A 19,674-nucleotide genomic window follows, 5' to 3' on the forward strand; every position below is an offset into this window, starting at 1 on the left:
TTTTTTTTTTGAGAGGGAGTCTTGCTCTGTTTCCCAGCCTGAAGTGCAGTGGCGCGATCTCGGCTCACTGCAAGCTCCACCTCCTGGGTTTACGCCATTCTCCTGCCTCAGCCTCCTCAGTAGCTGGGACTACAGGTGCTCGCCACCACGCCCGGGTAATTTTCTGTATTTTTAGTAGAGATTAGTAGAGACAGGGTTTCACCGTGTTAGCCAGGATGGTGTCTATCTCCTGAGCTCGTGATCCGCCCACCTTGGCCTCCCAAAGTGCTGGGATTACAGGTGTGAGCCACCACACTTGGCTAAGATCTTTATCTGAAAAAAAAGTAACAGGTACTGCCAAGCATGGTGGCTCACGTCTGTAGTCCCAGCACTTTGGGAGGCGGAGGCAGGTAGATCACGAGGTAACCAACATAGTGAAACCCCATCTCTACTAAAAATACAAAAATAAGCCGAGTGTGGTGGTGTGCACCTGTAGTCCTAGCTGCTCAGGAGCCTGAGGGAGGAGAATTGCTTGAACCCGAGAGGCGGAGGTTGCAGTGAGCCAAGGTCACGCCATTGTACTCCGGCCTGGGTGAGGCTCCATTTCAAAAAAAAAAAGTAACAGGCACTTCCCAGTCTTGACTCATGTTGTTTCTTCTGTTGGAATAGGCATGGTTTCTTCACTCCCACCGAATCCCATCACAGAGGAAAAACACGGGAAACATCTGGAATGAAGACTGACTGCTGTGTATTCCGGTGCACAAAGGCTTGCCCATGAGAAGGGCTCACACACTTGGGCTCACTGGCTAATTGCTTTTACCTGGATAAATTGGTCTATTGATAAAGCCACCAAACTCCTCGCCAGGAGTTTCAGGGGAAAGTGCCTGGCAAATGATGGTAAATTCTATCTTTTTTTTTTTTTCCTTTTTGTGGCGAACGGGATCTCGCTATATTACCCAGGCAGATCTCGAACTCCTGGGCTCAAGCTATCCTCCCGCCTCTGCCTCCCTGAGAGCTGGGATTACAGGCGTGAGCCACCGCGCCCGGCTATGGTAAATTCTAAATGAGTCCTAACCCCAGTAGGAAGTACAGATGGGGTGGGGAATATAAGGAGTTTGGCTGTATCCATTTTTCTGCCTGAGGCATCTACCAACTTTGAATACTTGAAAGAGAATGGGACTGGAAAAATACTGTCTCACAAATGGAATATTTAAAAGGGGATAAAGGAAATAACTTTCTTAAAAAGAAATCACCATTGTTTTAGGAGACTGGTGGGAATCAAACCTAGTATCAGTAAGTTGTCTATCAGCAGTTGCTTTGGATAAAAATAAACTCTGAACCAACAGAGAAAGAGAAGAGAAGCTTTCCTCATATCAGATTGACTAGGATCTACAATCAACAGAACGTCCCACTTCTGCAAATAAGAGCTGCTGGTAGAGCAGCACAACTGGGGAAACCCATCGCGATAATGGGTGATTCCCAGATGCAGGGAATTGGGGAAGTAACCACAGGATTGACAGGTCTACAAAGAGACACACAGTCACCCAAACAGGCCTCCAGGATGGAACTAAAGGCCAGCTAAGACTAAGCCAAACTTGGCTAGTTTTTGTGGGGATGAAACACTGCTGCTAACCCCAGAAGAGACCTAGAAAGGATGAAGTCCTAGGCAAGAAAATAAAGATTTGGTATAAACATAAGAGATTTCCTTCCCCTCTGCTCTAAAAATGAAGTTTCACTGTGTGGGAGAGAAACCTGTGATGTGAAAATACAGGCTGCAGCTGTGTAGCGTTCATTAATGTGATTTAACTATTGGGATATAAGGAAACCGGGGATGACAGGCACTGGCTAGAGACAGAGACTCTCCACACCATCTAAGACTTGTCAACCTGAAGGTCTGAACTAAAATGAGAGGGGAAGAGAAAACTGACAGGGCAAGAAACTGAAGCCCCAGAATCAAGACACCTGGGTCACTGGGGAATACATGAATCACATGTGAATAACCTTCAGTCCCTCTTAAGGGGTCAGACACGGTGGCTCACACCTGTAATCCCCACACTTTGGGAGGCTGAGGTGGGCGGATCACCTGAGGTCAGGAGTTAGTGACCAGCCTGGCCAACATGGCAAAACCCCGTTTCTACTAAAAATACAAAAATTAGCTGGGCATGGTGGCGCGCACCTGTAATCCCAGCTACTTAGGAGGCTGAGGCAGGAGAACTGCTTGAACCCAGGAGACAGAAGTTGTAGTGAACCGAGATCGTGCCACTGTCCTCTAGCCTGGGTGACAGAGCAAAACTCTGTCTCAGAAAATTAAATCTAAATTTTTTCCAAAGAAGAAACCCCAGAGAAGACTTCCAAGTTGCAAGTGTACACAGAGAGGTGTCACAGGTGAGGGGCTATCAAAGACACCAAACTGCCTTCTGGGCTGGAAGAGGAAGTTATAAAAATGAAGAAGGCCAGGTACGGTTACACCAATATGTAGTCCCAACTACTCAGAAAGCTGGAGAAAGGAAGAGGAAGAGAAATAGATCAGTGGAGTAGAATAAATACCTTGAGAAACACCTGCACAGCACACACTAAGCTGCTACTGGTATAAACACATGTGGCCCTTCATAAACCCAGCTTACAAAGTTACATGCTCAGCTTAAGGAGTTAAAAGGGTAAGAGGCTTCTGAAGAATTTGTTTCAAGACAATTGCTTTAGGTTGCATATTTGAAAAACCCATGTGAAAAGCCAGGTTTCCTGTGTTGAAGATTTTCAAAGAGTGAAGGATGCACAACAGACTTCCATCACAAAGAAGTTGAGGAGTTTGCAAAGTGGCTATAAAGAAGCAACTATAATAATTTTGGCATGTGGCTTTCGCTGTTCTCTTTTCTATTTCTCTGTATTTTGGTAGAATGAAATTGCATCTTTGGGCAGGTGCCGTGGCTCACACCTGTAATCCCAACACTTTGAGAGGCCCAGGCGTGGGGGAATCCCTTGAACTCAGGAGTTCAAGACCAGCCTGGGCAATGTGGTGAAACTCTTGTCTCTACAAAACAAAACACAAAAAATTAGCCAGGCATTGTGGCGCTCAACTGCAGTCCCAGGTACTCGGGTGGCTGAGACGGGAGGATCACCCGAACCCAGGAAGTTGCAGGGGCAGTGAGCTGTGGTCATGCCACTATGCTCTACCCTGGGACTCAGGGCTGGGACGCAGGGCTGGGCAGAGCAAAGGAAACGAGGAAGAAAGAAAGAAATAGCATTTTTGCTCTGGATCTTTTTTCTAAAATATAAACCCTAGAATGACCCTGGAGGTCCTTAGGCCCTGAGTATCACTCTGCAGGTTCTTACTGTAACTGGAATATACAACAGACAATTAAAATCAATTCTTTGGAATCTAGGCTTCCTCGGTCAGTCCTTGAAATACTTTTGTGTAACTCAATAATCAGAAAGGATAGAAGTGCTTAGGGTAAGAAGGGATGATTTGCTTTTACTTTTCCCAAGTATAAGTTGCTTTCTTCTCAAACTGATGTAGACAGTAATTCATAATGACTCGGTCACTATTATTTACATGTGCGAACTTCACAATTTTTAAGCTCCTAAAGTGAGATTTTTTTGTTCCTTTTAAAGGTGTTTAAAACTAAGTACCTAGACTTAGGGTAGACACATAGAGTAATGCAAACAGTGAACTCAAGAAACTTGCTCCTTCATAAAAAAAAGTCAGCGAAGTACCATATTTTAAAATCAGTGCTTTCCAAGAATACTTGGTAATAATAACTCTGAAGCTTTAATTCTTCCTTGCATGATCCATGTGTACCTAAGTGTTTTCTGTTAGGTTTTACTATTCACTCTGTTTTAAAGAATAACACTTTTTACTTTGAAATAATTATAGATTTAGTATGTAAAAACTGTATAGGGAAATCCCATGTGATCTTCATCCAAATTTCCCCAGTGACATAACTATAATATTAAAAATTTAAAAATTGACATTGGTACTATTTTACCCACTGTACTAAAATTTCACCAGTTTTACATGCACTCGCATGTGTGTGTTGTGTGGTTCTATGCTTTTTTTTTTTCTTCTTTGAGACGTTGTCTTGCTCTTTGGCCCAGGTTGTAGTGCAGTGGTGTGATCTCGGCTCACTGCAACCTCCGCCTCCTAGGTTCAAGAAATTCTCTGCCTCAGCCTCTCGAGTAGCTGGGATTACAGGCACCCGCACCACACCTGGCTAATTTTTGTATTTTTAGTAGAGGTGGGGTTTCACCATCTTGGCCAGACTGGTCTTGGAACTCCTGACCTCATGATCCACCTGCCTCGGCCTCCCAAAGTGCTGGGATTACAGGTGTGAGCCACCACACCCGGCCAATTCTACGCAGTTTTATCATATGTATTGAGTTATGCATCCACCACCACAATTAAGATGAAGAACAGTCGCATCACCACATGGCTTGCTTGTGTTACTCCTGTTAGCTATGTCCACTCTCCTCTCGCCTTATCTCTTTGTCTAGCCCTTTCTGAACTAATAGGGTCTTGGAATCTAGCACTGATTTTAAAATATAGTACTTTGCTGACTTTTTTTTTATGAAGCAGCAAGTTTTTTGAGTTCACTGTTTGCATTACTCTATGTGTCTACCCTAAGTCTAGGTACTTTATTTTAAAACACCTTTAAAAGGAGCAAAAAAAAATCTCACTTTAGGAGCTTTAAAAATTGTGAAGTTAGCACTAATCTGTTCTCTGTCTCTATAATGTTATTATTTCAGTGATGTTGTATGTAAATGGAATATCATATATAAGCTTTCTTTCACTTAGCATAACTTCCTTGAGGTCTATCCGAGCTGCTGAACGAATCAATACTTCATCTCTTTTTACTGCTGAGGAGCCGTCTATGGAATGGCTGTGCCATGCTTTTGTTAACCATTCACTAGCTGAAGGACATCTGGGATTTTGCAGCCTGAGAGCTACAGCAAATAAAATCGCTATGTATATTCATCTACAGGGGTTTTCTCTGGCATAAAGGTCCCAAAAGTGCACCTGCTGGCAAATACGGTAAATGGATGTTTATACTTAACAAATGTTTACTGAGCGCTCATGTGCAAGGCAACCATCTACGTGTTGGGTTATACACTGAACAAAATGCAGAAAACCCCCTGCCCTTGGGGAGCTTATGCCTCAGTGAAGAGTTCCTGACAAGAAATAGGCTAGAGCTCAAAAAATTTTACAAAATGATAGAATTTTATTAACGAAAGGCATTAGGAATGAATTGCCAAAATATCACAGACAAGAAAACAGAATTGAGCTAGATTCCAACACCCTATTAGTTCAGAAAGGGCTAGACAAAGACAGCAAGATAAAACTAGTAAATATAGGCCAGGCGCGGTGGCTCACACCTGTAATCCCAGAACTTTGGGAGGCCGAGGCAGGTGGATCACCTGAAATCAGGAATTCGAGACCAGCCTGACCACCACGGAGAAACCCTGTCTGCACTAAAAATACAAAATTAGCTGGGGCGTGGTGGCACATGCCTGTAATCCCAGCTACTCAGGAGGTTGAGACAGGAGAATCGCTTGAACCCGGGAGGCTGAGGTTGTGGTGAGCTGAGAAAGCGCCATTGCACTGCAGCCTGGGCAACAAGAGTGAGAAACCCTGTCTCAAACAAACAAACAAACTAGTAAATATAAATTCCAATTAAATAACCTGACCAGATAGGGAGCAAATGGGATTAACGAGGATTAGAAATATAAACATGTACACTACATGAAACGCTACCCTTATTTTAAAGGTGTTAAAACATTTTTGCTCATCTTTCTTTTTTATATGGAAGAGTGCCATGTATGAGGCCCCAGATGTAGAACAGTAAAAATGTATCTACAACACAATATTTTGTTACCTGTTTATTCTAAGATACGAATTTATTTCAGTCCATCTCCATATTGTGATGCTGTAATAAATGAAAGCATTTTTACCCCAAGGCCAAGATAGAACAAGCTGGTTGTCTTTGTATAAAAACAGTGAGTGCTTGAGGAAGGTTGTTACTTTTTTTTTTTAAAAGGGATGTTTCTGAAAATTTCCTGAGGAAACCAGGAATTTCTCAATTATACTTTTTGATGCACAATATCTACCATATTTTCTGAAACCATAAAAAAATTATAGTTTTAATTGTGGAATAAACAGTTACTACTGTGACCAACTTGAAGGCCTTTTGCAGATAAAATGTAAATTTTTTCAAATTATAAATGACAAAATATTAGGGCACTGAAAAATATATCACTTTGAGAAAAACAAAATTGATTCCAACAATTATTTAATGCTCTATATTGCCTTTTCACCTCTTAGAAGAATGGCTGTGAGGAATTTGCAAAATAAGAGGAACCAAGATGGCCAGAAAATACAGCATATTATACAATATAATGAAAGTGTGATTTAAAAGTATGATGTTGGGATTAAATGGAAGAGAATGGAAAATCCAAAAGCAAACTCAACTATTCATAACATTTTAGAATATAGTATTTTGATCAATGGCACAACTAGACTATTCAGTGTGCTGCAATAATAATAATACTTGGTTAAACATCGAGGGGCAAGGTTTTGATTCTACCATGCATCATGGGGATTAAACAGTTAAATATTTAAAATACAACCGTGAAAACTAGAAGCAAGTGTGGGTATCACAACCCACAGGATTTTGGATCTGCTGATCCCTCCTCAGTTGAGTCCCCTGACATGAGATCACAGCCTCAGCTAATACCTTCACTGCAGCTGAGCCACAGAAAGTGTGAGGCCATAAACGTGTGCTGTTTGGGGCTGGGCGCCATGGCTCACACATGTAATCCCAGGCGGATCAGCTGAGGTCAGAAGTTCAAGACTAGCCTGACTAACATGGTGAAACCCTGTCTCTACTAAAAATACAAAAATTAGGCGGGTGTGCTGGTGCGCACCTATAGTTTCTCAAGGGGAAAGCGAGGCAGGAGAATCGCTTGAACCCAGGAGGTGGAGGTTGCAGTGAACCGAGATTGAGCCTCCTGCATGGGCAACAGAGCGGACTTTGTCTTAAAAAAAAAACAAAACTGTGCCGGGCGCGGTGGCTCAGGCTTGTAATCCCAGCACTTTGGGAGGCCGAGATGGGGCGGATCTGAGGTCAGGAGATCGATCATCCTGGCTACAACGGTGAACCCCATCTCCACTAAAAAATACAAAAAAAAAAAAAAAAACTGGCCGGGCGAGCGGTGGCGGGCCTGTAGTCCAGCTACTCGGGAGGCTGAGGCAGAAGAATGGCATAAACCCGGGAGGCGGAGCTTGCGGTGAGCTGAGATCCGGCCACTGCACTCCAGCCCGGGTGACAGAGCAAGACTCAAAAAAACAAAACAAAACAAAACAAAACAAAAAACTGTGCTGTTTTAAGCTGCCAAGTTGCATATACCATACACATCAATTGATACTTAATACAGGCCATATGCAAGAAAGACATTATAATGATGGACCATGAACTATAAAGTGGGTCAGGAGAGTAGGGAGGAGAAAAGATGAAGGATCAATGTGTATAAATCCTGGGAAGATGAAGACTGCTAGAGACAAGGTTCTAGGAGTGAGCTGTGTAAAAAGTAGAGGTTCTTCAAAGACTTTCCTCCCCGTCTAATTAGGAGGAATAAATAGTAACTTCTCTTAGAAGCAAAATTTATTCCAAGACCTGTGCTAACATTCTTAAGTATCTGGTAGTCGTAATAAGTAAATCAATGTACTTTATGTTTTTAGCTCCCACAATGTAGCCTAATTATTTGCCCTGGCATGCTTACACTGGTCCAAGCAAGCATTAGGTCATAGTCTGTACCTCTTCCTTATTTGAAGGTGTTTTTACCTTTCTTAGCATTCCACAAGTTACTTCGTCCTTCCTTTGTTCTCCTCTGCCCTTGCCTCTTTTTAAAAGTTCTAAGTTGCTAGCCAATCGGGACAAATACAAAATGTGATGTCCTGTTCCAGCCAATGGAAATCAGACACAGCAGTAGGGTGGACACGTCAGGTTATAAATGACGCTGTCTACTTTGTTAGGTGTATAGGTGTACTCTCATGGCAAAACTGCTGGCGAGTGTACCTTTTCTGCAGAAAGTATAAAAATGGCCTTGCTGAGGAGATTAAATTTATGTTCAAGTGCTGTTTCTTTATGGCACCAGGGAACAAGCATTTCAAACAGCTGGAAATGGTCAGAGTGGTATGCTTAAAATTAGAACTTTGTAGAATTTGCAGTTTGTAAGTAACAAGGCTTAGGCTTCTCTTTGTGTCACTTTCATAAGATACTAATATGTATTTGTACAGGCTCATTCATCAAGGGCAACAGACCTGTTTTCTCCCTGCTGACTCAGGCCTGCCCAGCTGCAGGTGTTTTGTTTTGTTTTGTTTTGTTTTTGAGACCAAGTCGCCCAGCCTGTTGCTCAGGCTGGAGTACAGTGGTGAGATCTGGGCTCACTGCAAGCTTTGCCTCCTGGGTTCACACCATTCTCCTGCCTCAGCCTTAGGAGTAGCTGGGACTACAGGTGCCCGCCACCACGTCTGGCTAATTTTTTGGTATTTTTTGGTGGAGACAGGGTTTCACCGTGTTAGCCAGGATGGTCTTGATCTCCTGACCTCATGATGTGTCCGTCTTGGCCTCCCATGGTGCTGGGATTACAGGCGTGAACCACCGCGCCCGGCCAGCTGCAGTTTTTTGTGACAGGGTCTCACTCTGTCATCCAGGCTGGGGTGCAGTGGTAAGATCATGGCTCACTGCAGTCTCAAAATCCTGGACTCAAGAAATCCTCCCACTTCAGCCTCCTGAGTAGCTGGACAGGCGCGGGCCACCATACCTGGCTAATATTAACTAATTTGTGTTGAGCTCTTATGTGCTAGATACTGTGCTGAACTCTTTACATGCATTGGTCCATTTTGCAAATAAGGTAAAAAAAAGACAGAGGTGCACTTCTGAGTGCACAGTGCTGGTAAGTGGCAAAGGCAGCATTTGGACAGGCTGACACCTGGCACCTAAGTAAGCATTCTTAACACAAACCCTTTATGACACCAGATTGAGAAGACCAGACACAACGCTTACATGACCTTCACTCATTTAAAATGTTCAGGAATGTGAAATTTCACACAAAACTTATCAAAGTATAAAATTCCTATCAAGAAAAATTTTCTAAAACCAAAATATAATTCTTGTGCCAGTCATGCTGGTATCATTAATGGGAAGGAGAATTTAGGGTTGATGTATCCTTTTTATATACAGTAATAAAATATTCTAGATGAAAATTAGATCATCACGTACTGGCCAAATTTTAAGGAAACTGACACCCTCAAAAATGGTATAAACCCTAAGGGAAGTTGGCAACACTTATTAATTTTTCAAATGCACATACTACTCTAAATATATTCATACTTTTTTTTTTTTTTTTTTTGAGACAGGGAGTTTCACTCTTGTTGCCCAGGCTGGAGTGCAATGGCGCGATCTCGGCTCACCGCAACCTCTGCCTCCCAGGTTCAAGCAATTCTCCTGCCTCAGCCTCCCGAGTAGCTGGGATTACAGGCATGCGCCGCCACGCCCAGCTAATTTTTCTATTTTTAGTAGAGACGGGGTTTCTCCACATTTGTCAGGCTGGTCTTGAACTCCTGACCTCAGGTGATCCACTGGCCTTGGCCTCCCAGAGTTCTGGGATTATAGGCATGAGCCATCACGACCGGCCCACACATATTTTTATAGCCTGCATGAAAAGACCTAAATATACAGCCATAAGTAAAATTATGGTATATTCATACAATGTACTGCAATGCAGTCATGAGGTGTGAGAGGAAAGATTCCTATATTTCAATAAATATCCGATAAACATTTGCATGTCTATGATGTTTCATAAATGAGAAAGTCAGTGAGACGGTGGTCAATGACATGGTGGTCAATGAGAAACACTCCTGCTTCCACAGGGCTTACTGCTAATGAGGAACACAGACATTAAAAAACCAAGTTTTTAAAAAGTGAGCAAAGTGTGATGAGTGACCTCTTCCTTTCTTCCTCCCTCCCTAGTGATCTCACCCTTCTTCAGTGCTTGAAGAACCAGCTATACTCTGAAGGCTCCAAACTTACCTTCCCAGCTTAGAACTCTAGACTCCATATATCCAGCTTCCTACTCAATAACCAATGCCTACTAAAATTATAAAACTTACTGTTTCCAAAACCCGAATACAGCTATCACTCACTCCACAAGTATTCCTCCCTTAGTCTTCCCCATCTCGGTCAATGGTACTTGCACCTCCATTCTTTCAGCTGCTCAGCTCAAAAGCTTTAGTATCACCTTAACTCTTCTCTCATGCCACATCCCAGTCCAGCAAATCCACCTTCAAGAGATTGATTTTCACTACCTCTACTTCAACTGCCGCATTTTTTCCCCTATTCTCCCTCTTATACCTGATGGTCTATTCTCTCCACACCAGAGGGATAGCAGAGGGATCCTTTGAAAAGACTGCCACTACTCACAATTCAGCCTGGAGTGGCAGCTTGCAGCTCGCACCTGTAATCCCAGTACTTTGGGAGGCCAAGACGGGTGGATCACTTGAGGCCAGGAGCTCGAGACCAGCTCTGGCCAACATGGTGAAACCTTGTCTCTACTAAAAAATAGGCATTTCGTACCTATCTTTTAGTTCAAAGAAGAAGAGTAAATCATGGAGCTGTCTCAAAATGGCAGTTTTAGCTTGATGAAACAAACGTGAAGGACTTGAGGCCTGGTAGTGGACTGACAGGGAGTTTAGTGGGCCTGATGTAAGTCAAGGGAAATAGTAGGAATTAGTACCCTAAGTTCTGGGACATCAGATCACTTAGGACCTTACAAGCTATGATAAAAGTTTAAATTTTAATTAATTAATTATTTTTGACACACGGTCTGACTCTTTCACTCAGGCTGGAGGGCAGTGCCACAATCTCTGCTCACTGCAACCTCTGCCTCCTGGGTTCAAGTGATTCTCCTGCCTCAGCCTCCGGAATAGCTGGGATTATGGGTGTGAGCCATATACACCAAGGGCAGGAACTCTGGCTCACTGCTGTATCCCTAATGGATTTTAATGCAAATCATCTGGGTAATTTGAGTGTAACTGGCGAAGGATGCTTTGCTGCCATGATATTTAATTTGAGACCTTCAGTATATGAAGCAGCCAGCCATACACTGGAAAGAACTTTCCAGGCAAAGGAAACCACCATTGAAAAGCCCTGGGCTCTGGTGCTCAGAGGAATGGAAGAGTCCTGTGAGGCTGGAGTGGAGCAAGCCCTATGGAACCGAGAAAAGAAAAGAACTCTTATCTAAGGAATGTGAGTCCTTCTAAATTTTCAGGCCGAGAGAGACACTAAAATGAGATTGCAATCTCGTCCTAGCTCCCCCTTGAGCTATGCATTCATCTCGAAACTGCTTGCCACAGTCACAAGTAGGTATTCATATAAATTAACCTAATAATGCTACCTTCACCACACAATGTACAACCAATCTCGAATCAGTTATTTTTGTAAAGCCAAAGAGAACTCCTGACAAACCACTTTGTATCAGTCCCACTCCCTGTCTCCCTTTCCGCCTTTGAAAATCTACCCGTAATGGCTGCCAATTGAAATGTAGATTCAGGGTAACTTGAGTCTATGCTCCCAGGCTGCAATCCTCAAGCCTGGCCCACATGCACGCTCTACTTAAATTAATTTTGCCTCAGCTTCTTCCTTTCAGGTAGATGAAGCTGGCCGGGGGCAAATCACAAAGAGATAGATGTGTAAACCATGGCACCAAGTCTGTCCTCTTTGACACGGAGTGGGAACGCTTATAAGCAGGTGAGGCTCTGACATGTTGATTACTCTAGCTGCTGGTCGTGCACGCAATAGAAGGGGCAACGAAAAGCAGAGCGACCAGTAAGAAGAGAACTGTAATAATCCAGATATGAGATGAGGATGGTCTGGACTAGAATGGTAGCAGGGATGAGATTCAAGATCTGTGCTGACAGCAAAACCAAGTGGTAAGGAGCAAGTGAAAGAAAAGCAGAAAGCTAGGAAGACTAAAGTTTCTGTGTGGGCAAAATTTCAGTTGAAGGATGCCATTTATGATAATGGATAAAACTGGATTAGAGGTTGGGGAAACCAGACTGATGGTGTAACGTACTATTACTGAATAGAAGGAAATACATCCATACACATAGTGGTTGTATATGCACAGATTATTTGTGGAAAGACAGGTTAACCAGGAGATCTTTTCATTGCATAGGTTTTATACTGTTTCAATGTTTTAAGTGCAGTGGCTCACGCCTGTAATCCCAGCACTTTGTGAGGCCAAGGTGGGCGGATCACGAGGTCAGAAGTTTGAGACCAGCCTGGCCAATATAGCAAAACCCTGTCTCTACTAAAAATACAAAAATTAGCCGGGCATGGTGGCACGCGTCTGTAGCCCCAGCTACTCAGGAGGCTGAGGCAGGAGAATCGCTTGAACACGGGAGGTGGAGGTTGCAGTGAGCCAATATTGTGCCACTGCACGCCAACCTGGGTGACATCTAAAACAGCAATAACAAAAAGTTAATGTATCACTTTTTCCCATGAAAATCCAATTTTAAATAACAACAAATTACTTTTCCTCAAATGAATCTAAACTATTTCCACATATATTTAAAACTTAAGACTATTCAAACTCCCTGTGAGAAAAGGAGAGGAAATTCAGAAGGCTAAAAGGGCAAGTTCAACCACTCCTACTTGCTATTTACTGTTCTCATTCCTTAAAGCCAGAAGAATCTGTTTATTACTAAACTCCTGTGTTTGGGGGTACCATCAGTTTAACTCATTCCTTTAGCTGGCATGCTGCAGTGCTGCCTGGACAAGATCCTTGTCCTCAAGGAACCACACCTAATAAGAATGTGGTTACATGCATGTAAGTATCACTCAGGGCCCTGTGGGCCTACACTGGAGTGACTGACATTTCAGGGGCAGAAACTTACCAGACTACTGTAAGTGTCCAGACACTGAAGTATAGAACAGGTCAAAAATGTTAATAAATAAGAATTGGTTGGGCTGGGGGTGGTGGCTCATGCCTGTAATCCCAGCACTTTGGGAGGCCGAGGCGGGTGGATCCCGAGGTCAGGAAACTGAGACCATCCTGGCTAATACGGTGAAACCCCATCTCCACTAAAAATACAAAAAATTAGCTGGGCGTGGTGGTGGGGGCTTGTGGTCCCAGCTACTTGAGAGGCTGAGGCAGGAGAATGGCGTGAACCCAGGAGGCAGAGCTTGAAGTGAGCCAAGATCGCGCCACTGCACTCCAGCCTGGGCGACAGAGCGAGACTCCGTCTCAAAAAAAAAATAAGAAATAAGAATTGGTTACCAATTAGATGTGTGGAACTGAACAAAATAGGAGAACTCCTGAGACTCTGTCTTAGTTAGGTGAATACTGGTGCCAACTACCAAGACAGTGGAGCCAGGTGGAACAGCTGGTGTGTGGGTCTGGATTTCCCCCTAAGTGTCCAAGAAACAAACAAACAGGTGAAGGCCTCCAGTAAGAAGTGTAAAGCACGGGGGACAGAATTGGTATTCAAGCCAGGGTCCACTGCTACATTTTCAGAGGTTTTACCACTCTGGGCTGAAAAAAGAACATTATCATTTAAATGGGGGATAAAAGAGGTGGGAGGTGGTGGCTCACGCCTGTAATTCCAGCACTTTCGGAGGCAGAGGCAGGCAGATCCCTTGAGTTCAGGAGTTCAAGACCAGTCTGCCAACATGGTGAAACCCCATGTCTACTAAAAATACAAAAATTAGTTGGGCATGGTAGTTGCCACCTGTGATCCCAGCTACTCGGGAGGCTGAGGCAGAAGAATCACTTGAATCCAGGAGGCAGAGGGTGCAGTGAGCCAGACCGTGCCACTGAACCCCAGCCTGGGTGACAGAGCGAGACTCCATCTCCAAAAAAAAAAAGAGGAATCTGAAAAGGAGAAAGAAGAACAGAAGAAGGACTGATAGCATTAGGAGGAGAGCACCTGGGAATCCAGGATCCACTATTACATTTAAGTGCTACAGAGTTCAAGATGAAAGCTGACTGATTTGGCAATAAGGAATCAACAGAAAAGATAGTAGACTTAAGTTGGACAAAGGAAAACAGCAACGGGTGGGGCCAGAGGATCCCGAGCAGATCTATTTAGGTCCCAAAGTGCAAATATACTGCTGATAATGTGGGCTGTCTCTTATGGAAAACCTACCGTGTACGAAGCAGTGACTTACGGCTTTATGTAAACAATTTCACTAATCCTCAGCAATACGATGAGATAAATGCAAAAATGGGAATTCATCAGGACAAACCAAAGGTCACATAACAAATGGAGGTAACTACTGCTATTTGATGTCGAAGTTACCTTCCATTACATTACTTCTTTCCATGCATCATATGCGATAAATTATATTAATTATATTTACAAAAACCTAACTTAATGATAAAAGAATCATAACACAACAAAGTTGAAAATAGACTATTTTTATCAACTAATCTGCCCTGATTGTTCCTATTAGCCCACCTGTTTCATTTGCTAAAAGTAGTCATATCCAACCAGTTTTTAGTCATGGACGTTTAGTACACGCATCTCACATCTTGGTCATTTGAGCTAATTACATGTGGTAAAAGTATAGTGATCACTATCTGACATGAAAAGGAAATTTAACTAAAATACAGATGTTACTTGCAGTCTATTCATCTCCCAGTATCTAAACATCGATTTGTATTTTCCCCAGAAAACTATTTAAAAATAGTGTAAATCCATTCCTTAAAACTCTCTAAAATATTATGTTACCCAACATTATCTCAAAGTATTAAGATGGAAATTGCTCTAATGGACCTGTACCTGTTCTCTATTTGCACTGCCTAACACAGCAACCACCAGCCACATGGCCACTTAAAAACAAACACAAAAACAAAACAAACAAACACAAAACAAAACAAACAAACAAAAAAAAAACACTTAAGATGTGGCTACCATGGCTAGAGAACTAATCTTTTTTTTTTTTTTTGAGGCGGAGTCTGGCTCTGTCACCCAGGCTGGAGTGCAGTGGCCGGGTCTCAGCTCACTGCAAGCTCTGCCTCCTGGGTTTACGCCATTCTCCTGCCTCAGCCTCCCTAGTAGCTGGGACTACAGGCGCCCGCCACCTCGCCCGGCTAGTTTTTGTATTTTTAGTAGAGACGGGGTTTCACCGTGTTAGCCAGGACGACGGTCTCGATCTCCTGACCTCGTGATCCGCCCGTCTCGGCCTCCCAAAGTGCTGGGATTACAGGCTTGAGCCACCGCGCCCGGCCTAGAGAACTAATCTTTACATTTTATTTAAAGTAAGGTAAACTGGCCAGGCGCAGTGGCTCACGTCTCTAATCCCAGCAATTTGCGGTGGATCACGAAGTCAGAGATGGAGATCATCCTGGCTAACACGGTGAAACCCCGTCTCTACTAAAAAAAAAATTTAAAAACTAGCTGGGCGTGGTGGCGGGCGCCTGTAGTCGCAGCTGCTCAGAGCAGCTGCAGTAGAAGAAAGGCAGTGAACCCGGGAGACGGAGCTTGCAGTGAGCCGAGATTGTGCCACTGCACTCCAGGCTGGGCGACAGAGCGAGACTCCATCTCAAAAAATAAATAATAAATAAAAATAAAATAAATAAATAAAGTAAGGTAAACTTACCTAGCAGCCAGTGGCTAATACACTGGACAACACAGCTCTGAACAATGGTTCTCAATCCTGGCTGCACACTAAAACTGCCAGGGAGAACTTTTTAGATCCTAATGAGTAAACTAAGCTCTGCTCCCCCCAACCACCCCCCCTCCTTTTTTTTAAGTCTCTGGGGATAAGACTCAGGCATGATATGTGATTTTATTTTATTTATTATTCGTATGTGATTTTATTAATTGCTATTAATGAATGAATGAATGACAGGGTCTTGTCTTCCTCTGTTACCCAGGCTAGAGAGCAGTGGTACTACAAACGCACCAATCAGCACTCTGTAAAAAAGCACCAATCAGTGCTCTGTGTTTAGCTAAATGATTGTAAACGCACCAATCAGCAGGACACGGGCACGGCCAACTTTGTAAAATGGATCAATCAGCAGGACATGGGCAGGGCCAAATAAGGGAATAAAAGTCAGCCACGGCAGCCAGCAGGAGCAACCCACTCTGGTCCCCTTCCAGACTGTGGAAGCTTTGTTCTTTCGCTCTTCACACAATAAATCTTGATGCTGCTCACTCTCTGGGTCTGCACCACGTTCTTTCTTTCTTTCTTTTTTTTTTTTTTTTTTTTTGAGACGGAGTCTCGCTCTATCACCCAGGCTGGAGTACAGTGGCAGGATCTCGGCTCACTGCAAGCTCCACTTCCCGGGTTCACGCCATTCTCCTACCTCAGCCTCCTGAGTAGCTGGGACTACAGGCGCCTGCCACCACACCTGGCTAATTTTTTGTATTTTTAGTAGAGACGGGGTTTCACCGTTTTAGCCAGGATGGTCTCGATCTCCTGACCTTGTGATCCGCCTGTCTCGGCCTCCCAAAGTGCTGGGATTACAGGCATGACAACCGCGCCCGGTGGGTCCGCACCACCTTTAAGAGCTGTAACACTCACCGTGAAGGTCCGTGGCTTCATTCTCGAAGTCAGTGAAACCAAGAACCCACCAGAAGGAACCAACTCCGAACATGGTACAATCATAGCTCCCAGGCTCGCTCAATCCTCCTGCCCCAGCCTCCTTAACAGCTGGGACTATCGGCATGTGCCACAACACCCGACTTTGGATTTTTAAGTGTAGCTAAAACAACTACTGCTCCAGAACAGTGTTTTTCAATGTGCACTGAAACCACCTGCTGAGTTTTTTTTAATGGCTATTTGGATTCATCTAGGTCTGGAGTGAGGTATCTCTAACAAGCTCCTAGGTGATGCTGACACCATTGATGCAGGGACTGTGCAGTTCGCTCTCCACATCCACAGCGTCCATGTCAGCAGATTCAACCAACCATGAACAGAAAACATTCGGGAATAAAATAATACAAATAATACAAATAAAAAACCAACACGGTGTAACAACTATGTATATAGCATTTACACTGTGTAATCTAGAGATGGTTTAAAGTATACAGCAGTGGCCAGGTGCAGGGTCCCAGCACTTTGGGAGGCTGCAGCAGGAGGATCACTTGAGGTCAGGAATTCGAGACCAGCCTGGCCAACATGGCAAAACTCCGTCTCTATTAAAAATACAAAAATTAGCCAGGCATGGTGGCGCCCGCCTGTAGTCCCAGCTACTCAGGAGGCTGAGACAGGAGAATTGCCTAAACCCAGGAGGCGGAGGTTGCAGAGAGCCAAGACTGCACCACTGCACTCCAGCCTGGGCGACAGGGTGAGACTCTGCCTCAAGTAATAATAATAATAATAATAATAATAACAACAACAACAAAAAGCAGGATGTGCATAGGTTATATGTAAATACTATACCATTTTATATAAAGGAATTGAGCATCCACGAATTTTCATATCCACAGGGGTCCTGAAATCAATCCCCCATGGAAACCTAGAGATGACTGCACTTTGAACAGCAAAGGTCTTGAACCAATTAAACTGCTATGGCATCCAATTCATTAATTCATTTATTATTTTCTAGAGGCAAGGTCTTGCTCTGTCACCTAGACTGGTCTCCTGGCCCCAAGCAATCCTCTGACCTCAGCCTCCCAAAGCGCTGAGGTTACAGGCAATAAGCCACCAAACCTGGCTGCATCAAATTCTTCTCAAGGAAATGAAAACCTATAGATTAAGATCTATAGGGTCATGACCTAAGGGTCATGAAGTATAATGCTTCCCTTACATATGACAATTAGACTTATAACTTAATAGGAGGTATATGAATAGTCTAACAAATCCAAATTGTTAATATGTATTATAGTATTCAAAAGCATTTAAGGATATAAAAGTAGTAAAATAAAGAGGAAAATAAAATTTTAGCTGTTTGAGAAGTCAAAGATCAAATCAGTTCTTCAAAGAGAAAATAAATTAGCACACATTCTTTTCATAGTAAGGATACTTGTTTTTTGTGTATGTGGAGTATTCTTTTTAGTGTAGCTATCAGATAATTATCTGTATCACCTTCCTTGAAAAATACTGGTACTGGCCGGGCGCAGTGGCTCACGCCTGTAATCCTAGCACTTTGGGAGGCCGAGGCAGGCGGATCACAAGGTCAGGAGATCGAGACCATCCTGGCTAACATGGTAAAACCCCGTCTCTACTAAATAAAAAAAAAAAATACAAAAAATTAGCCGGGCGTGGTGGCGGGCACCTGTAGTCCCAGCTACTCAGGAGGCTGAGGCAGGAGAATGGTGTGAACCTGGGAGGCGGAGCTTGCAGTGAACCGAGATCGTGCCACTGCACTCCAGCCTGGGCTCTGAAAGAGAGAGACTCCGTCTTTAAAAAAAGAAAGAAAGAAAGAAGGAAAGAAGGAAAGAAGGAAAGAAGGAAAGAAGGAAAGAAGGAAAGAAAGAAAGAAAGAAAGAAAGTACTGCTACTGTCCTGATGTAATTAACACAGTAAACTCAAGGGTGATCCTAATGAAAGCTTTCACTAACCCTTTGATTTTGTGTAGAAGAAAAAGACTTCTGTTTAAGCCTTAGCTTGCTCTGACTAGTTCTTTCAGGATTAGTTCTAGGCAGGGTTCAGTTTGGTGTGAACAGGATACTATTGCAATTTCTCATTTTGTATGACTTCTCCATGAGAAATCTTGATGGTGGTAGTTCAAGGTTTATTTTGTTTGTTTGTTTGTTTTTTAGGTGGAGTCTCACTTTGTCGCCCAGGCTACAGTGTAGCGGCATGATCTCACTGCAACCTCCTCCCGGGTTAAAGCGATTCTCTGCTCAGTCTCCTGAGCAGCTGGGACTACAGGCATGCACTACCACGCCGGCTAATATTTTGTATTTTTAGTAGAGATGGGGTTTTGCCATGTTGGCCAGGCTGGTCTCGAACTCCTGACCTCAACTGATCCGCCCGCCTTGGTCTCCCAAAGTGCTGGGATTACAAGCATGAGCCACTGCACCTGGCCAAGGCTATTTTTAAGTACTCCTTACCAGCCTGACAACCTAAAAGAGTTGCTTATTCATGTGTCACCTGGTGCTTCAGATGCCAGCTGAGGAATTAACACAATCTGCATTAGCCAGCAAACGCTTCACTGTCTACAATCAACTTTGCAAGTATACTGTGAAAAGAAACCACCAGGGCCTGACAGAGAGGCTGACAAGACGACTGAACTGTACTAAGTTCCAGGGGACACCACAGACCGACTAACCAGAGGCCGGGTGCACTGCCAGTCCTACCAGCGAAGCGTGTATGTGTGCCTGCACATGAAAATACCTAGGGGGAAGGGTGAAGCCTATAGAGTTTAATTAATGTTTCAGTGGACCAAAAAAGAAGGTGAACTATCTAAACAACCTTGCCTTTAGTCATCTCATTCTGCTTGTTTACAGTATGGCTACACTACTTTTGTTCTCTTCTGTCCTATATTTCAAAATGTTTTCCTAGTTTGAATCTCTGTGCCTCTATCAACTTTTATGTCTCTCCTCAGCTTGTCAGGCCCATCTTAAGAGCTGACATCCTCAATGCCTCCTGGAATCTGGTAAGTAACCTAAAAAAATCAAGTAGGCTAAACCAGGAAGGAGATCAGGAGGAGTGGGGAGTCTAAAGACAACAGAAGTGCATGGAACAGGCG

General features: G+C 43.6%; 1 protein-coding gene across 5 annotated transcripts in view; it reads right to left on the reverse strand.

The window, feature by feature from the left end:
- Nucleotides 1-19,674, reverse strand: part of CECR2 (CECR2 histone acetyl-lysine reader) — a 200,236-nt gene that overhangs the window by 97,733 nt on the left and 82,829 nt on the right. The window lies entirely within an intron of this gene.

Source organism: Rhinopithecus bieti, unplaced genomic scaffold (assembly GCF_001698545.2).
Source record: "Rhinopithecus bieti isolate Rb0 unplaced genomic scaffold, ASM169854v2 scaffold_20777, whole genome shotgun sequence".
Taxonomy (NCBI): Eukaryota; Metazoa; Chordata; class Mammalia; order Primates; family Cercopithecidae; genus Rhinopithecus; species Rhinopithecus bieti.